Genomic DNA, 21,993 nt, shown 5'->3' with positions numbered 1-21,993 from the left:
AGGGTCTTCTTTCTGTAGATATGTGAAACTTTTAGTAGAGATAATATTTTCACGAGTCTTTTTTTCATTTTTTTTTTCTTTTTGAATATTTTCTTTTTCTACGATGTTATCGCGATGTATTTGAAGATAAACGGTATACGATAACGTTTTTAATATTTTTGTAACTTTTTAACAGGGCGATCAAAGTGCGTGATTCTTACTTGAACAAGATGCGCATCATACTTGACCTACGACTTACGATTACATCAGGCATCATCAGTAGGTAATGTAGAAAACGATATGTGTTATATATTTAAAGTAATTTTCAATATTATATCTTGATGTTTATTCATAAATTTATTATCAACGAATATATCTTTTTTTTTTAAGAAAGATAAAAAAAAAATTTATTCTAAAAATTACCAACAGATGAAAAGAATTGCTTCTTGGAAATTTAAGATAGCGCATTCTAGCGGACCCATTAGTAAGCATGAGAAAATACTTAAGATATTATGTTAATTTGTATCCGATTATTTTTGAAATTATGTAGACTTTATTTAATTATTAGAATATTTAATATTATTTAACATTTATACATACAGCAACAAAACTAATGACATAATTAAAACGTACGTTCATTAATTCTGCATTTAAAACATACGTGCATTAATTCTGCATTATACATTATTTACTCATTAAATTTATACATCTTATAATTTTATTTGATGAAAAAAGAAACTCAAAAAGTCGCAATAAACGGAGAACACCCGTGCAAGTTTTCAACCTTATTTTCGATCTTATTTTTTTTTTCTATTATTCGTGGATACTGAAATAAATTTCAACGTCATAAAAATTCTTGGCGAGAGAAAGAGGAACATCTTCCGGGTCTTAATCTAGTACCCCTTTGATCATCTCGTTCCCTTTTTCATCCCTTCACAACGGTCGACCTTCACCGCTGCGTTGATAACCCACTGAAATAATTCATTTTCGGCGGAAACTCCGAGTCTCCGCTTGCACGCTTCGCACGATTGCCTCCAGTGGCCGTGGCCATCCACTTCCGGTTGCACCGGCAACGCGCGAATCGTAAATCGCAGACGCTCGGATATATATGTGTTCCTGCTAATCAAGTCTCTGATGTATCGTATATCGTCCTTTCTCTCTCTCTCTCTCTGTCTCTCATTCTCTAGTTTCAAGCTTCGTCGTCCAATAACAAAGATACGCGGAGATCACCAAGCCGCGCTGTGTGACATAAAACTCAAGAAAAAATGATATAACAGTTTGTATTCATAAACCATTCGTATGCACATAAACATATATCTATATTAGTAACAATGGGAAAATGGATCGCAAAAATATTCGGATACTTATTGAAATTGAATAACATTTTACAGACTGTATAAAATAATCTAAACTTTGGTATAGATAATAAAAAAATTAATATGCTATAGTAAAAGAAGTAATAAAAATAAAATGAAAATTTGTTTGGTTTCATTGTTGTATAGTTCTATATAAAGCACATATAACATTAATTTGTTTGTATTTATTAAAAATTTCACAAGACTTTATTTGGCTTAAAAGAAGAATGATATAATTTCGAAAATTTATTTGTATATTTCTGCGATGTATTGTATACATATGTATGTAAGTATGTAGAATTTATGCGTTAAATTAAAATAAATGTGTAGGTAATTAATTTATTCGAAAAGTGTACGTTATACAGATTTAAGAGAGAATAATTTGTACAATATAATAACAATATTTGTAAATGTTAACATTTCATTGCATTTATTACGTATGTTTAATCTTATTTCTACAGTGATAACGTCTATTATTTTTACTGTTCAAACATCTCCCTGTTATTCCTATATTAAAAGGTTCGTTAAATATTCGTGGCTTTTTTTCTATATTATTTTCCATACGAAGGATCAGGTTATCTTTCGTTAGGATTATCGAAGGGAAAGAAAAATATATTATGAGCCTGTATGTGTGTGGAAACGTCCAGTAGCTTTACCAACGTCCATTTGCGAGATCTCTATGCTTGGTTAGTTTAATTACCTTATTCCCATTATGGTCGAATTCATATAGGTTTATTTAACAGTACTTTGATTTTTGAAGCGGTATACTTAATCAAGTTGGTATATAGACGATGGCGTACGTTCTGTTACAAAATTTGTTGCTTGAGTAAATTTATCGTTTTCTGAATAAGATAGTTCACATTTAAGTAATTAGCCCCCTTACTATTCTTTGAAATATGCAATTCTCCATCTCTGTTCAGGCGGATTCCATTAAATCTAGGATGATTTCTGCAACGTTTAAGTTATAAAATATAACGTTCACGATCTTTAATGAATTTTATTAATAGAAGATAATATCCCTGGACGTATTTCCGATCATCAGTTCAGCATTGATAAAATATCTAATTAGTCGTCAAAAGGGAGATGGAATTTGTTCGATATAAGGAAGGATCGTTCGAAAGATTTCCTTAAGAAAAGATTTTTCATTCGAATATTGTAACTTAAAGATTTGAGTAGGTTTTATTACAGAGACCGCATACGAGAAGAAATTTTTGAGAAATTGCTAAAAGTAATAGTGATATAAAAAGTTAGCTAGACGTTCGTAACAAGTTCCGACGTTGGGTCTAACTTGTCAGACTTCGGAACGGTAACCGGAGATAAATGGAGGCAGATTATACATCATATGAGATTTCTCGCGCGAGTATTATCCATCATTGGAAGGAAATAAATGGTTCTGATATTTCTCTTATTAATGAATAAGTCCTTTTAAGTAAGCGGTATTAGGCATGCACGCGGTTTATCCATTAGTCGTAAATAAAGAGTTTGATTATGCAAAATGTATAAAAAATTAATTTCTTTTAATGGCAAGCTTTTTATAATATTGTACAGAATAAAAAGGGTAGAGCCGAAAGGAGATACAGGAATGAAATTATTCGATAAATCAAAATATCGTGACTTACGCGCAAATAATTGTTGTAAATAACGCCGATTAAAACGATGATAGCGAGAAAGGTTAAAAAACTCCATCCTTGCCATCCGTAAAAAGGAATATTCGAACGAAAATCGGCTTTTCTTGCACAAACACCCATTGATATCAATTTATAATTCCTATATTAAAATATTTCCTGAGATAACAAATTTTGCGGATGGTTTGTTGAAATTTTGTTATTATTTTCTTTCCTTTTAAAAAACGAGAGGTTATTTTACCGCCGAAAGCGTGCCATGTTATTGATGTTACTATAGACACTAGACCGTGGCGAAAGTAATGTTGAAAAAAGCATACCGCTTTTACGACGACGAAGATGACCGCATCTATTGTTTTTCGCAATCGTCAACTCTTGACAATATTTTTACTTTAGGTAGAAAGAACTCGAGCTTTCGAGGGAAGAAGCAAAGAGAAAGTATTATATCGTCTAGCTCCAGTGACGGTGATTCCTTTGGTGTCTAGTATCCGAACAAACAAAGACGTCGTTTCAGGAAGCACACGTTTTGACAGCTTTGATCTCAAAGTAAAAACATGACAATTCTATTATATTACTTATCCTTATTTATATCGAATATGTTCTTCCATGGAACATCGTACGGAATAAGGTATAATCCAACAAGATAACTATTTCTGATTCGGAAAACTTTCTTTTCTTTCGTAAAAAAACTAAAGACAAAATTCTTGCAATTTCTCAATGATTTATTCTCGAATTATAACGCAACTGATTCGACTAGGATACATCATTGAGTACGTTGATAAAGAAAATAACGCAGGTGCGTTCATTCATAACAGATCCGAAGTATCCAGGAGCTATTTACTCAGCGGAAATTGATTCCGTGTACACCGGAAACGAACTACTCGACGAAACGTTGACTCTTGGACGCACGCGACTCTGCGTTCTCACGCGTAAAACTCTACGGCTTGATCCCCACGAGCGATTCCGCGATGCGATTCATCCCTACTAAATTGTTTCATATCCGTTAGTTTATGACTCCCAGAGTGGCCGCTTATCGAAACGCATTTAGAGAAGTTTTCGAGTAATCAACGCGAAACCATCATCAAAAGATTTTTGACTTCCGTCCTATTTGTTTGGTCGTGTTATAGTTAACTCTATTCAAAGTTCTCTTTCTTTCATTTTTCATTTCATTATTTTTATGACAAACGAAATAATACACTTTCTCACACTTCACTTTTTAAAATAAATTTATTAATTATTAGAAAGTGTAGTTAAATATTCTAGAAAGTAATTTATATTTTTAAATAAGTTTCACCAAGTAAACATTTTATTTTATACGTTTTCCAACAAAATGACTAATGTAGTAACAGTAATAATGTAATTAATTGAATAACCAAATCAGGAATAAATACATATAATGCTGCTCGAGTTAGATTTTAATTAAAAGTTTCTTTATCATTTCCGTAAATAGTTTTTCTTTAGATTTCAGGAGAAAACGAAATATTTCTACGTTTGTAAGAGGATCATTTTGTATTGTACGTATATGTGTACACTGTGTAGTATTCTGTGAATATATTCGACACATTTTTAGAATAAAAATTACACAGAATTCTCGTAAAAACTCGTGCACGATGTTTATTCACACGGGCGAACACTGTCCAGAAGAAATGCGTGAATTTTAAAAATACGATACACACACACACATCCATCCATCCGTATGTATGTATTTATGTATATACAAACGATTTTATAATTAACGAATTGTAAAGGTTTCTAAGCGAGATTAGCGAGAAAAAATGTTTAACGATAACGTGAAAAACGTGATTATGCGTATATCTTACGTTCTTATGTTCTTATTTTTTTTTATTAGTCATTATGTTAGCACATTTTCAAAAGTTTATACGATTCGTTACGTATTTTTCGTTGTAATCATTAAATTTTACATAAGTAAGTTATCGTCGCTTATTATCGTTAATTAGGGATATAAAATATATAATGAAGTTTAAAAAATTTGTAAAAACGCAGGAAAATTCATTACATAGTTGTTATCAGGGAAGTATGTCGTATTGAAAAACAAAGCTCAGTCGTAAATTGAATTTCGCGAATTTATGCGCGGCCTGGTCTGTGTTTCGAAATGGTAAGCAAAAATAATAAAGCGCAACTCTCACTGATAAATATCGAGCCAGGGATTCGTTTTCGAACGATGAATTTTAATGGATTTGCTAATGCAATTTCGTTACAAAATTGCGATTAACTTTCGATGTTTCGTGTTACATCCGAGAAACCGAATTTTATTTAACGTATACGCGAGATCATGTTTTATCCTTTCTCTTTTATTTATTTTACAGAGAACGGAACGTGGAAGTGGATAAATCCTGTGCTAGCATAAAAATTCCTCAAAAAAAAAAGAAAAAAGAAAAAAAAGGAAAAAGAAAAAAAAAGAAAAAGAAAAAAGAATGTTAGACCGCGCGATATGCGTTTTCATTCGCGTTTACATTTATGTAGTAGCGGCTTATACTTTCCGTTTCGACCGGTACATGAATACACTCGTGTACATGTGTATATATTATTTCAAGTCCTCATTATACGCTTTTCCAATGTAACACACGAATTCCCCACGGGGTAGTAATAAGTATTTTTAACATTCACGTACTAATTATTATTCGGCATACACCTAGTTACGATTTGTTGCTAACGAACGTTCTATCGAATTACCACGTGTGTACGAATTAACGAACTTGCATGTTATTATTGTGAAATGTCCAATAATCGATCGGTACGTATCAGTAATTTTTACTGGTTTACGAATTTATTTCGTAAAATAAAGTTAGATAATTCGTTTCTTTTTGGTTGAAATTATCGACGGTCGACGTACCGTATAAGCGAATTTTTACTTTAGAAAGGCAAACGTCGTCTAGTTGAAAAAAGTTTGGAAATGGTGGACGACGTCTTTTCGAAGTTTCCAAGTCCATTATACCAAGATCTTAGCAATAAATTTACAATACACCGTTTCCGGTGTCGTTCGCTTTATCGATTCGATCGAACGTTCCCATCGAATTCCCAGCTAAATTTGCATATATCCTAGGACGGTGCTGGAAATCCCGTATAAATTTTAACGAGATACTCTCGCGAGTACTCCAATCGCACATTTTAGAATGATCGTCCAAATATAGCATTTGCGTGCGAATTGCGATGAGATAGTTGAAATATAACAAAGAATTTCTTCAATTTCTTCATAGATTTTGTTATTTACGTTAGACATAAATATTTGCGTCAATTTTTCTTTGTTATCAAGTTTTATAAACGGAAGATTAGATTATTCAATTCTTATCAGATCGAGACATTTTTCATCGAATCGTTCATTGTGTATTATCCAGAATAATATATGTAATAGAGATAGAGTATAGGAAGAGAAAGAACTTTTATTCTCTTCATCAATTTCAATTTATTCTCCTTATCTTATGTTTTAAACGAACTTGTTTAGATATCGCGCACGTTACGAAATAAACGAACGAAAGGCATCGAAGTGTTTCATAACAATAACATCTTCGAAGATATCATCGAGATATGATTGTGTTCGAAGAATGGGTGCACGCGTGATTTCTTTTCCACTTATGTTAGTATCCGACGGTAAAAGAAACCGACAGCTGTTACAAACAGATTGAGACGAAGTTAGAACAGGCAGTTTCGGATGTTAGAAGACGAAGAAACGGAGTATCGTATTATCGGGCTTTCGACGAGAGAAAGGGGAGAGTAGTAGAGATAATCGAGGAAAAGTATCGATTTTCGATTAACTCCGAAAGTATCGATAATCCGAGTTCACCAAATAGTACGATCCTTAGTACCAAATGCCTCCTTGGGCTGTTCTCTTACATCAGAACTTTGAAATTCTCAAACTTTTTAGCCAATACTCTTTAGCTATCGGTCACTGTCAGATTTTTGCATGACTCTATCGAGCAGTTCAGTTTGCTCATTTAGAAGGAATAGTTTTTTAGATTAAAAATAGAAAGTTACTCGATCTTTGCTATTGTCAATACGTCTCTTACGCGTACAATGCGAGTTATCACATGAAGATCCTTTAAATGTTCATTACTTTCACATTTCATTTATTTTTACTTGATTACTATCGGACGAACAGAAAGGATCATTTCCTTTTATCTCGTTCAAATTCGACGAATTGAAATCTCGGAGTAAGAGAAGTGAGTATTATATTCACTTTAGGATATTTTCAATTTGAAGTTTTTTAATTGATTTCAACCAAGACGATTTTTTATCGTTTATTGACTCTATAATCGTTCGATCGATTGATCCATGCGATTGGTATGTGAGACTTCAAAGAGAATACATCCTGCCGATGCGAAAGAGAAAGTAATGATATATACATCAAAGAAACGGAATAAAATGTCTATCGAAAATCGACCAGAAAGGAAGATTGATTACTTTTGCATTTGATCATTCGCAAAGAAATCGCAAAGAAACGTACTATCCTAGTTTCAGTCTACTATCTACTTTTCCTATGTAACTTTTTCCTTATCTATTCGCGTAATTCCATTGGATTTCATTCTTTTAATCGAACTTCGTGTAAACTCAATCATTTCGTTGCGAAAATATGAGAGAAAGAAATGCAAGGGAAAGGGAGAGATGATGATCAAGGGAAAAGGTATTCCACGTTTGTCGCCTTCCATTATTGGAATTTTCATTAATGTCCGCTCTCTTAAAATGAATGAGCATCGAAGTGAGCACGCGAAACGATTGGCTTTTCTACGGTTATTATAAACCGTTTAGATCAACCTGAATACAGCTTGCTTTTATCGTCACGCGAAGAAATCTGAATGAAAATGACATTATTGTTCGAGAAACCATTGGACAATTCAATCAAATTAACAAAAATTTAATTAAAAATCAAATTCAAATTTAAAAAGAAAAATACAAGTCAAATTAAATTACCAAAAAAATTGATAATTGTCAATCGTTCGATTTCTATGAAATTAATCGTCAATTAGATATTTTCTAAAAAAAAAAAAAAAAAAAAACAATACAACAAACGAACGATTAACGTTTACCATTCTTAATCAATCACATTCAAGTCGATTAATTCTTTCGTTCTACTCATTTTACTGAGCAATCAGATTAGAATTGTCAAAACAGAGAATTGGACAAAAAACTCTTTTCGAATCGATATTTGAAACTTTAGATTGCTATGCAATGGTTTGTAAATATTGTTGACGAAAGCAGTAAACGAAAGAAGTGAATATGAAAAATGTATAAAAAAAGGAAAAAGAGAGAGAGAACAGTAAAAATACGCGCAAACCATTCTATAACTAGTAGCGACGGTATCAAAAGTTTTCAACTTTGCGAGTGAGGTGGGGCCGGAGGCAGGAGGTCATGAAAAAAGCAAGAAAAAAATAATAAAAACAAAAAAGAAAAGGTACAGTCGATATGAACGAAATATTTAGCCACGTGTCATCGATCGTTACACTTTTTCCTTTATTTTTCCACGCGTTTCGACGATTGTAGGGCATCGTCCGTGTTTCGTTGTACGTTCGTTGCCTCGCCTTTCTTTCGTTTTTAAAAACAACGAAAAAAAAAAAGAAAAAAAAATATAAAAGAGGAAAAAAACAAAAAAGAAAAAATAAATAAATAAAACGATAGAAAGGTAAAAGAGAAAAACTTTGGAGAATTTTTCCGTGGCATTCTTTCCCTTGCTCGTCCTGATCCATCGATCATTAATCCTAAGTTAAATTTCTTCTGAGGAAATATTTGGGAAAGGGAAAGTCATGGAAATGCGAAAGCAATCGAACGTCAAGATATTTCGTTTAACCTTTCAACTTCGTAAGCACACAAGTAAAGGCAATGGTTTCTGTCATGCCATCCGTTTTCTCTCCCTTTCTACTTTATACTTTTCCATCCATTTTTCTTCCCCACCCTTTATCCATTCTTTTTACGTAGGGGGACCGTAAGTACTTAAAGTTCCTCCTTCAGGATATTCCATACGCTTTTGAAACGCTATAGCTTTTCCTATAACAGATGAGATAAATTTAGGTTGAAAAAATATTGTCACCGTACATAGCATGTCCCTTGATTTTATAGTGCGAAACTATCGCCATTTTCGTTGTGTCGCGATAGATAGCGATTTTTCACTATGCGAAATTTCAAATGCTAGAATATCTTTCGCTCTCGCAGGCATAGCACTTTCTCTTTCTTTATCTCTTTCTCTCTTTCTCTATCTTTTTTCTCTCTCTTTCCACTCGTGTCACCAAACCAAACGAGATTTTCGGAGGAACACTATGCCGTTTTAGGGTGGTTTTATTAGGTACATACGACCACATCAAAGCGAAACAGGTACCTAACCCGTGCCGCGAAAGAGCTGCCACCCGTGAATTTCAAATTTTTTTCCATGGGATCGTACCAAATGCGTAGTGCGATAAAAATGTTACAAAAAAAAGAAGAAAAAAAAAAGAGAGGAGAAAAATCAAATTTTCCTCATTCGCAAGAGAGAAACAGTTATTTTCACGACCTTATTATACAAAACGTAGAGAATTTTTATTTTTTTTCTTTTAATTTTATTATGCTGCACGGAGCGAGGAATAAAAGAACGTTTTCGTGTAAAGATTTTTTTAAATAAAAAATAATGTGAGCATAAAAAAGTGTCACGGCAATGTAATGAAGATCAACTTAATGTCCGAAGCAAACAAAGCGATTCTTCATTGCTGGAAACTGGATAGGGACGAAGCCGTAGTTTACTTTCTATCGTTACAAGGCCCATTGCCATGGGCAAAGAACGTAATTAAAGTGAAACAACACTCGGTGAGAGAGGAAAAAAGGTTAATAAAAAAGTGTTTGTTCCGTCGTAAAGTGACATTGTCGATTCTAAACATCGTCAGGAGGGCAAGGGGATAAAATTTCAGTTAAACGACAACGGGATATTGCTCGTTGGATGTTCGTAGCTGTTATGGTGTGAGTACGGAAGAGGCTCGCGTTCGTTGTAAATTCGATCGCGCGAGAGCACGTAATCACGACATAATGAGATGCGGTGACTGGTCTCCAACTTTAATCAGTGTTTAGTAGAAATTAGCCCAGTCAATTAAACGCCTTGTCTGGCTGCGACAGCTCACAGCCAACCCCGGACTCCTCCTTCTCTTCTCTGAATATAGCTTGCGTATGGTAATTCGAAATAGCATCCCCGTGAGCACCATATGTCAACGACATGGAATTAATTACCTCCATGGAGTCCGTACCAACCTCGAAACGTTCAAACCCAACACCAAAGCCTACCACTCCTACACTTCTCCTTCTATCTCGCCCCTCCATGTTTCGATTCCGACTCCCTGGTAATAATTTGTCGTTTCCGTCTAAGTGCATAGGCGTCGGATTTATATTTGTATAGTATACGAACGAATAAATCAATACCAACACGATTTTTATTATTCGTTCTGTTCCTTTAATACTTCGATACCCAACGAGAGAAATTCTTGCGGCATCTTAATGAAAGCAGTAGCTTCTACCTCACCGTTATCGGATCATTCGAAGAGAGTCTTGAGAGTAGTTGATAAAAAATCAAGTAAAAAAAGGGCGAGAGGGCAATTCTTTAACCGCTAACTGGCACTCCTCGTCTAATAGTCCGTAGGACAGTATCTCCGAGCCGCAGGAGAAGTTATTCCGTGACGAATGGCTTTGCCGATAAAACATCTTCGTTTCATTTATTTTCTCACCGGATCAGATAGGCTCTGGAAGAAGCCTTCTTCGTGCCTAAGAAAAGATTCCTTCGTCGAGTATTTAACAAACAGATATTCTTTTTTTTTTATTACGACAATTAGAGTTTACATATATATATTTTTCTTTTATACGATATCAAATTGATAAACTTTAACTTTAATTAGCTACGATGAACGAAAGTCGAGTTGAGAAATGTTTTATACGTCTGTGATTAATCACTCCGTAACACGAAAGGAAAGGTAGAGCGTAGTCCACGTCTTTTCAATTATTTCTTCGAGTTACATTCGGAGCTTGAGTGTACCTACATGTAAGTTGTATCCTGACATGGGATACTCCCTATACAAAATAATGATGAAAGTTCTTGCAATTGTTTCTCCCATTCGAATGTTGTTTCCACGTTGGGATCATTTTTTATCGCGTAGTAATTATCACGATCAGTCAACAAGGGGTTATATAGCTTATAAAAAAAAAAAAAAAACAAGCGTGTGTCTACGACTTTGATATAAAATCGAATGAAAAATGACTAACCCTGCGATGGGTCCCACATGTTGTTATAAAGTATATCCTATATAGCGAGAGAATTCTCGCGTGCACAATAACGTATTGCCCTTTGTTATCCCTTCTCAGAGAACTAGGGACTCATACTCATGGTGCGGTTGACCATTTACCATTCTTACGAAGATCAATTGTGTTTAGTCTCGCACCCTCGTATACGCGAAGCATCCCCCTAAAACCTGTTACGTACAGGCGTGGGCTCACTCCATTGGCACGTTCTACGGCATATGACCTTCCTATCCAGCGTTAATGGTGAATTTTTGTGATCGGACACACCGATAAACATAACAATTTATTTTCCCTTTCGCACGTGTTCCTTTCGTTCGTTTAATGGCATCGTTCTTTTATTTTTTCCTTTTTTTTTCTTCCGCAAGAAATAGAAAATAAAAATTAAAAAGTGCGATGAATTTTCCTTTTTCTTTTTTCTTTTTTTTTTTTGACTAACATAGGTCTGTAAACTTTTAAAAAAAGATTCCCGTCATTTATTTACTATATATTTTATTATTATATTCGTATATCTTAAATAGATTTGACGGGCAAGAAGGCTTCTCGTTAATTAGTCGAATATATCGATAATTCTGAATTGTAAAGGAGTACCGAGACAAAGATACTTGTTTTGATCGATAATGAGAAACATGAGAGGTTGGCTGGCATAGATACTTGTTAACAATGATAAACTCAAGATAGGTTTTTTGCTTCTATTATAATAATAACGTAAAATATAAGTTATATTATAAAACACGATACGATCCATCATTGTAAAGGTATTGTGCATGAATATAACGATTTTAATCAACAGATTTTATCCGTAGACAATCAACTACGTTTTGTTAGCATTTATCGCTAATTATTATCGGGAAATAGCTCGTTCTCTATCGTCTATTAAATCTATTTAATTATGACCATGATATCGACCAGATACGAAATCGAAACTCGTTATTAATTCATTATTTCTACCTTAAAATGAATATCACGAAATTATCATCCACATTTTCTCTCGTTCCTTTGTCAAAATCATCGGTAATAACGTGTGAATAATCATCGAATCGATTGTATTATTAAATTTTTTTAATCAAAACAGCATATTGTCCTATTGTCCACATAAATCCAATTTCATGACATTGATATTCTTGGAAATTTCTACTTACTCATGATAGCTCGTAATAAACAATGAAGGAATAGAAGGAAAAAGAAAACAAAGAAGGAGGAAAGGAACGTTGTGTTAGTAAACAAAAATAAAAGTCTTGCTACGACGAGCGCACAGTGAAGTAATATAGTAGTAGGCGAGATCTCTGTAAGTAAGGTTGATCTTATGGAGCGACTGTGAGTTGGCGACGAAATTAAATAATTTTTCTTATTTAGTGAACGTCGGAGCAACAGAGATAGAAATAGAGGGAGAGAAAGAGTGAGAGAAAGGGCGTGAAAGAAGGAAAAAGAGAAAGTCATAGAGATATCTAGAGAGAAAGAGAGATAGATAGAGAGAGACAGAGAGAGAGAGAGAGAGAGAGAGAGAGAGAGAGAGAGACGGAAGGAAAGAAGAAAGTGAAGAGAGTCTCCGGTATGCTTTAAAAGAGAAGTATGCTTAGTTGGGGCTTGTAATGAACTCTCGAGAGCCAACTTGCCAGCCACCCAATCCTCTCCCTTTTCCTCTGTCACCCTATGAACTACCATGGAGTATAGTATACTCGCATATAAAGGACAGAGTAATAAGAATATACTCGGAATATATATGTGTGTGTGTGTGTGTGTGTGTATTTATATATATACATATACACACACATATATATAGATACACATATATCAGTATGTCTGAGAATAGTGATGGAGTGAAAAAGAAAGACAAAAATTTGAAAGAGAATTTTGAAGGAACAAAGAAAGATTATATTATGAAACAATAGAATGATTACAAATGAAATATATATATTACATTACACGCGCACACATGCATATATACACACATATTATACTCACATTATCTTATACGACACATTCGGTCTTATTAATCAAATCAGCAATTATCGTCTTTGCCGAAGAGGGTCAAAGTCATGTCGTCATTTTCTATTCTCATTCGCTCTGCATATAATTTAAATATTCATCGTTACAAATAGAAATGCCGCTGTAGTTGCTCGCCTTACTCTATCGAACATTTCACATATAAGTACGAGGACGCGCGCGCGCCCGTGCATCGTAGTTCATGGACCAATACGTGCGCATACTAGTGCACTTGTAGTTCGCTTGATGACCTGGCCTACATCATAGCTTTAATTACGAAGACGAGATAGGACTCCGCCCTGCGTCACAGCGCCATTGAAAGTTAATCTTCTTCCCATTCCACCCACCCCCTCTTCGCCACCCAGCTCCTTTTACCACCCGATTTCTCACTCTCTCTCTCCTCTCTCTCTCTCTCTCTTTCTCTCTCATTCTATCCATCTATCTATCTATCTCTCTGTCTCTCATCCTTTCTCTCCCTTATTCGTAACTCCTCTCAGTCCTAGCTCCGCAAGTGGCTAACTGCTCGGTGAATACCTTCCTGATGGCAATTATCTGTAAGTAAACGCGCGGAATGTTAAATCGGTCGAATCGTTTGCGCGTTCTTTCGCCCAATTTACAAGGAATCCTTCAAAACCTTCGGATGAGAGAAAAGATTGAGATCCTATTATCTATGTAATTTCTTTTTTCTTTTTTTTTTCTTTTTTTTTCATAATTTCCATTTTTTTTATGTGACTGTAATTTGTTTCGTAGTTTTAATTCATGAGAGATTAATTTGTAAGCAACTGATTTATAAGATATCGTTAAACGTCGGATATCGAATATTATTATATTTGAATATATTTGAAGGCGTTAATAAGTCTTTTTATTTTATTATGCCTTCGTTACTTTCTGTTTTAAAAGACGCTCGTACGACAAGATGGACGGCAAAGAATTTAATTTGGCACGAACGCGTTTCTTAGTAGGTTAGTCAGCCGTGGGGGTTGAAAAGAATCGCTTTGATGCGGTCGAGGTAAAATTTAATTTGAAAGATCCTTAACGAGCCACGGAATATGTTGTTAACTACGATTGGGATTCTTTTTTTTTTCTCCTAACAATCCACTGAGCTGGAATTATACGTATAATTAATTGGAGGATGAAACGACTGTGAAACATTCTTTTTTATTATCAAATTATACATTATTAATTTTCTTCATTCCTTTGTTATTGGTATATTTTTTAATTACTGACTTATATTTTTAAAAACTTTTGAATCCATTGAATAGATTGAAGTCGATGCGAATTCTTGAAACGTCTGATCAATATCTCAGCTTTCTACTGACAACCAAGAAAATGTTCAAGGAATGTGTTCAGATTCGATCAGTAAGACTAAAGAGTTATTTTTTTTTATATTTTATTGTTACAAATATTAATATTACTTATATATTGTACTTTATTAATTTACTATATATGCTTCGTATTATAAAATTTTATAGTTGATATTATTCTGAATAGAACTTGTATTTATATACTCAAACGGAGTATGAACTGGGAACTGACAATATTACTAGGACAGCTTGCATAATTTAATAACTATTTTAAACAATGTATGTATACGCAAATTCATAATTATTTATGTAAACAATAGGCGATGAACGTTTGACTTTAGTTAATGTACATTTGTATATTATGAACGGGTCAACGGTTTCAGTGAGATCACAGCCAATCAGGAAATTCGACAGAGCACTAATTTACAGACGTACAATACCCGATCCATAGGCTTCCGAGCAATTAACTTAATCCGCAGTTTAGAGAATAGCCTAGTCTTGTCGCAGAGCATTCGTCTGCATTCGTATTAGTTTAAATTTAATCTATAAATTGTAATAGTTGAACGAATAAGAATAAAATGGACAGTAATAGTCGAAGCTTTGATAGAAGAATCGAAAATCGAAAAATTCGTAAAAAATGATTTTTTTGTTAATACCTTTTAATTTACTCAAAAAAAAAGAAACTATAAAAGCTGGATATTACCTAATATTAAACGAGTAATAACGACATTTTGAGTCTTTTACATGAATAATCATAGTACGTTAAACAATATTTTTTAATGGAAGTATAATTTTTTTGCTTTAAAATCGTAACGTTTGATTTAAATTCCTTTGTTGAAATTTTTTTCAACATATTATCAATGATTATTAATTAGCGTTGAATTCATGTTAATAATCAACGATAAGCTCAGAATTGGAAAAGTAAAAAATTTGAATTTATATCTATGCGAAATTATCATTTGTGTCGTTTGAATTATTACATACCACTGTTCAATATTGAAATTTTTCGAATAATATTTTCTCTCCTACAACTTTTTTTATACCGGTATTCTATTTATTTTTTATGTCTCGTTATACATTACAGATTAATGTCTCATTAAAACTTTGATATAATATATCCAAATTTGCTATAGATAGATATACAGATATTATTTTGAAGAACGGCTTATTTCAAGATCCTCTTTGGAAAATTAAAACGAGAGGAAGAAATCCTCGGAGAACTAACAATAAGCGTCATGAGAACAACGGACTAGACTAGAATGCACCATTCTTCTCAAAGACACTTGCATTTTGCTCATTATGCAATTTAAAATATTTTATTCATCTTGTACTGTCATTACGAATGATAAATAGTAATGCCAGAGGAAACAGATTTCTCTCCCTTTTTCTTTGTTTCTTTTTTTTCTTTCTTTTTTGTTTTTTTTTTGTTTTTCGGTCAAACTTTCATCGGTGTTTTTTCAAGCATATATATATATATATATATATATATATATATATATGGATATGTACATGAACGTTTCTATATATCGCAGTTTAGAGGTATATTTAATTGTATTGTGAAAGAAAGGGAAAAAGAAAAAAAATGTGTCTTTCACCGACGTTCAAGTAAAATGAGAAAAAAGTGTTGGAAAGAGTATTTTAAAAGTTATAAGCTTGAAGCTAGTATGGTACGGAACTTGCTACCGCGTTTTCCTGCATGTCGCTTTAAAGCTTTTCCAGGCACTACCAGCAATTAGCTATGGTTGAGTGTGAGACGAACGAAAACGCACGGTAATCCGACAATTTCATTGTTTTCTCTCTGCTTCGGGCATGGAACGTTCTAGGAACGTTCTTTCGATGCGACAGCTTGCTCAGGAAAAGAGAACAAAGCCGATAGAATATTTTCATTTCTTCTTATGTAAAAAAAAAATTGTTAAGAATAATCGAATGTTTCGAATTGGATAATCTAATTAATAGAAAAACACGGCCTTCTTTTTATTTTTCCTTTTCTACTTTATCGTATCGACGATTCCACGACTCAACAGTTAGAAAACTTTTAATCGATATCGAGTTCAATTTGAAGATTTCGCGTTAATTATAGAACTCGACGGATACAAACAGATGCAGAGCAAACTATGTTATTCTTATTGATTAAATATAACGACATTGACATTTCGTTTCGTCACGTCAACATCTAGATATATATTCTATTTTGATTTAGCAAAGATAACAATGTCAATGAGAAAGGCTTTAACAGAAGTGCTTGTAATGTCGACTTACCAAGTGCAGCTAACCAGTGAAATTAAATTTTGGTGAACCGCTGACGTTCTCAAATTCGACACCGTATTCTCTGAAGTTTGTAATCACGGGTTTCAAGTTACGAGATACCAGTGCCCTAATTTACTTACTCGAGTATGAGAGCAATATATATATATATATATATATATATATATATATATATAAAGAGAAAGAGAGAGAGAATGAGAAAGACTCGAAACTTCTGGTTCATATTAAAAGAGAACATGAAAATACATGATTATACAGCTGATTAACAAGATACTTTCTTCATTCTATTATTATCCAACTTTTTTATCATTTTAAGAAAATTATAAAAATCTTTAAGAAATTGGACCGACGTTGGTAATAAACTTTAATCAATGAATGTCTTTTTCTTCTCTTTCTCTCTGTTTTTTCCAACACAAAAGACTGAATGAATGAACGCAGTATGGCAGAATTTCTCTCATCTCTTTCGCAACTTTTCTCTTTGTAATTCGGGAATGAATATTCTAAAATCTTCACAGTACTTCGAAGTGTCGTCTGTCTTCTAGCATTAAAAAATTTACGACGTACGAGTTTAACGTTCAATGGCGTGTCTGAGAATTTTTTTATAACTGCCTCGAAAGAGAGAGACGAACAATATAAAGAGAAATAGAGAAAGAGAGAGAGAGAGAGAGAGAGAGAGAGAAAGAGAAAGAGAAAGAGAAAGGGAGATACATTTAGAAATAGAGTAGGTAATATCATTCATACGACGAAGTAAAAGTCGAAGATGAGTATATCATGGAAAAAAAAGAATGGAAAGAGGAAGAGGAAGAGAGAGAGAGAGAGAGAGAGAGATAGACGAGATTAAAGCAATTTCGTTGGTCATTTGGTATTCTCGCTCTACAAAGCTTTGTATGCGGTCGCGCGAAAGGCAGCGCGTAAGTTTTGTATGTGGTCGTGCAAGCACCGTGCTTTTATCACACGAGCTGAAAATGATTCATGGAAGCCGCATTTAATAGTAGTAGAAAAAGAAACAATTTCACGGCTATCAATTAACTGTATTGCGTGTGTTGATGTTCCTTATCAATGAATCGGATGATTTGAAATTCAAATTTGTTGAAACTAACTCGTTTCCGAGGAAATTAGTCGAACTAAAGGGTGGAAGAGAGACAGTCTCCACGAGTTTTCCGTTTACTCTCTTTCCACAAGGGATGAGGGTAGTTCGCGACTGAGGGCGTTGGAAAATTGAACTTGGAACGTTCGTTAAAATTTTAACGGTCTCACGTAACAAAGCGAAGTGACTTTTCTCTCGTTCATTAATTGACAGGAAGGAAAGTAGATTCTTTTGTCGTTTTTTATTTTTCTTGAAAGCTTTCGAAAATTATTGATCGTATAATAATATCAAATGTAACAATATAAATAATTTCTTTTAGTTTCACGGTAAAAAACATATTTACGTTCCGTTTAATAATCGATAAAGCGATAAATGAACTTTTTAGCGGATTTACGTGAGTATGTAATTTTGTTTTAATGTAACGACTGTATCTCAATATTTTTAAAATAATTCCATTTGAATGTCTGAATGTAATATAAGGTACGTGATATAAAGAAAAGGGATGTAAATATATATGTATATGTGTGTACGTGTGTGTGTGTATGTACATATATGGTAACTATGAGAACACAGTGGACATTTAATAAAATATTCCGTAAATTCTGAGCTCGGTTGCTCGGTTTTAATCCGCGTATTATTCAAACATACGCCGACCGTGAGTGGATGTTATGGTGCAAGGTATAGGATGAGATAAAGGGTAAGAGCTAAAGCGGTCTTTCCACGTATCTTCTTTTCTACCTACCTTTTCTATCTGGTAAGATTACGAATTAACCGGGGGATAGTACGAACGTGGTTTGTTAGTATTTACTACCTCTCTAGTAATTCAACTTGTATCGTTTTAAACCAACAACTACATCCATATTCTATACGGTTTTGTTCAACATGTTCACTTGGACGTTGAGATTTGCAAGATACAATGTTCGATTGAAATTTTTAATTAGTGATAAATTTGTGATCGTTTATCATTAATCTATAAGGAAGAAACGCAAGTTCGATGGTTCAGAATTTGCTCGATATAGTAATAGAAGAATATTCGAAGAAGAGCCGAGAAAAAATAAAGGGATAGGTAGCGAGTGGAGAAAGGAAATGATACGAAACACGATAGACTAGGAAATCTGCAAAATGGCGTCTCACGAAAGTGCCTCGAAGAGAGGATCGTATGGCGAGAAATGTGTATCGGAATGATGCGGATATTGGAAACGTCGTACGCCCTGTACGGACTTCCGTTAGTGTGTATCGATAACGAAAGAACCATCCTCTTCGTTCCTCCGTCAAATCGAACAATAACGATACGTACAATAGTAAACTTCTCATGTCAGTAAAATATAGCGAGACTATTGATTCTTCGTATCTTATCAGTTAGAACAGAGAGACATAGTGAGTCAGAGGCAAGTGTACTCTATCGAAATAGTGATGTATTTTGTTGTTTGTTATCGTTTCATTTATATAGGAAGAACTATTTAAAAGAAATTCTTTTTAAAGTCACTGCATCCTCGATAAAATTTTACTATCTTAGTATTTATCTATATGCGAATTAGTCCAATATACATAAGTTAAGTTCGGATTGATTATGCAACATCTATGCATATATATATATACCATGTAAATTCATAGGAATTATTAACCAAATTTGATAGGAAATTCAGAAGTTATGCTCATAGGAGAAATGCAAAACCAACAAAAATATTCATTCCTAAGGATAATCTTCTTCTTAGCAAGATTATAGTTGTTATTTTGTATTCGCAAATATGCAATTCGTTCGTATATATTCAAAAGAATTCATCGGTATTCTCATCGAGGAGACCAGCTTTGAGAAGAAATAATGCATAATAACTTGAATCGAGTCAAGAAAGATAAAAAAATGAAAGAGAGAAAGAAAGAAAGAGAGAGAAAGGAAGAAGGAGAGAGAGAGAAAAACACTGACGACATAGTGAAGTTTTTCCTTTATTCAGGATCTTACCGTATTGAAATGAAATACGCGGAAAGTGCAATTTGTTATGGAAAATCCCTACGAGACGCGGAGATGGAGTGAGGAAAAAGGGATCCATCAGGAAACTTACAAGTCGTGGAGAAACGTAGTCTCTTTTCTTAGATTCTTCTCCGTTTTCTGATTTTCTTTCTCCTATCTCTGTTTCTTTCTAATCTTTCTCATTCTCTCTCGTTCTACTTTTACATTTTTTTTTTCATACCAAGATGTATATATCGAGCAGATGGCAAAGTAATTTCCAAGATACAATTTTCGTTTCTTTCTCTTTCTTTCTTCTTTTTTTTGCATATTCTTCTTTTTTGCCTTATCCTTTCCACACGAACGTTTTAAATCTTTTAAAGTTATTATTAATCAGATAAAATGAAATATGTAATTGTTGTAAGTGATTTTCCTTTTTTCTTTTATTCTTTTCTGATTTTGTTTCTCTTTCTTTTTTTTTTGAAAAAATTTGATTAAACGAAGAAGAACGTTTAGCGAAGGAATAAATTTCATAAGCGAGCACTTGATCGCGATAAACCGAGTGAACGAACCAACTTCGATAATAGCAGAAATTGGATAATAGAGGTTTGCTCCTCGTCCCTATTATTAGCGCTGATTGGTTCTGTTCTGGGGGTGCTTGCGGATAATCGGTATATTACACGATATTAATCGTTACAATACACGAATGTGGTCACATTTATATTGTTATCTATGGTGAAAACAAGTCGATTCTATTATAGATCTTCCGTCAAGGAAGAATAACAAATCAATAATACATAATTATGGTTATTCGTTAATAGGATTATAATCGTGTCCCTTTTCCTTTTTCTTTTTTCTTTTAACGTAAAATATTAACAATTTTTTAAATATTTGATTATAACATGTCCAAAAGAAAATATAGATATAAATATATCATTCTCGTAGAAATAATTTTCATCGTCGAGCCTAAATTTCCCTCGTCGTACAGCCTTATACAAGCCGTACAATAGATTAGAAAGCAATCGATCATAAATATCTAAGGAAACGTCGACGTCGTCGAGCGGTAACGCTGATAAATTATTGTTACGAACTCTGTATACGTAGCACGTTGAGCTTCGGATAAATTTTGGCAACGAGATTCGAAATATGTATGTACACATGCTTCCACTCTGAAATAGATAACGCTAATATAATTTCTACTGTTTGATTAAGTACTATAAACTACGACTAGACGAACAAGAAAATGAATATTATCGTTTACACGGTGTCGCGAAAAAAATGGTTTAAAAAATTTAGTTTCGCAAATGTTTTTTATTCTTTTTATTTTTGTTTAATACCATCATCCAGAGTTAGAAGAATGAAATGAATTGCAGTTACATTGGAAGTGTTTTTTTTTTTTATTTCTAACACTCGAGATATGAATAATAATCCTTCTTCTTCTTTTTCATTCATAAACCGGACATTCATCGTTTGGATTATGCGAAGAATAATCGATCACTCTCATTATAGATATCGATGATAAATATTGATTCAGCAATATCGTGAAAATATATTTCTGAGTTTATAATGTGTCGTTATCAAATAAAAAAGAAAATATTTTTTTTACAATGCTATAAAATTATACGAGAAGAATGGTAGAATAGAATAATGGAGTCCAAAGGAGGATATGGAGATGAAAGTAATAAAGTAACAGCCAATGAGATCGGCTGTGAATAAGAAGTTCGAGGGTGCGTAATAGCAGGAAACTTTTCTGACTTCATCCGCAAAGTAATCGCTTAAATTCAAACTGCATTTCCACCGCTGCAGGTTTTATTACTCGAACTCGCTCGATCGTCATTTTACTTGGAGCTCCTTGCTTTTTCAGAGATTTCTCGGCATTTACGATCTCGACTCGCAGCTGTTCGTAATGCGGGCATATATACAGCCGTTAATATCGAAAGTATGCAAGGAACTCGGTGCCATTTTGAGACGTTAAATCAAAATGTTGAAGAAAAAAGAAAAATAAAAAGAAAGCTCAAATTATCGAATATCCGAGATCGTCGAGAAGCAGAGATGGACAAAAATGTTAATTAATCGGTAAAAAGACGGCAAAGGACACTGCATGGTTATTACAATAGAGAAAGGTTAATTTACTTTTTTTTTTGTAGTCACGAGTTTATCATGAGAGATAGTAAATAACGAAGGGATAGACAAA

The 21,993-nt window shown here is 33.5% G+C and overlaps 1 long non-coding RNA gene across 3 annotated transcripts in view; it reads left to right on the top strand.

The window, feature by feature from the left end:
- LOC127065762 (uncharacterized) overlaps nt 1-21,993 on the top strand; it is a 56,732-nt gene that overhangs the window by 13,159 nt on the left and 21,580 nt on the right. For 2 of the 3 annotated variants that reach the window (XR_007782185.1, XR_007782183.1), the window contains exon 2: nt 176-262. This is a non-coding gene — a long non-coding RNA (uncharacterized LOC127065762). Of the gene's footprint in view, nt 1-175; nt 263-408; nt 8,693-21,993 lie in introns of those variants that run through there. The other variant, XR_007782184.1, reaches the window with a different exon arrangement.

The sequence above is a fragment of the Vespula vulgaris genome, chromosome 8, assembly GCF_905475345.1.
Source record: "Vespula vulgaris chromosome 8, iyVesVulg1.1, whole genome shotgun sequence".
NCBI classification, from domain to species: Eukaryota; Metazoa; Arthropoda; class Insecta; order Hymenoptera; family Vespidae; genus Vespula; species Vespula vulgaris.
Note: the sequence above shows the minus strand (reverse complement) of the source record. Positions and strands in the feature narration are given on the sequence as shown.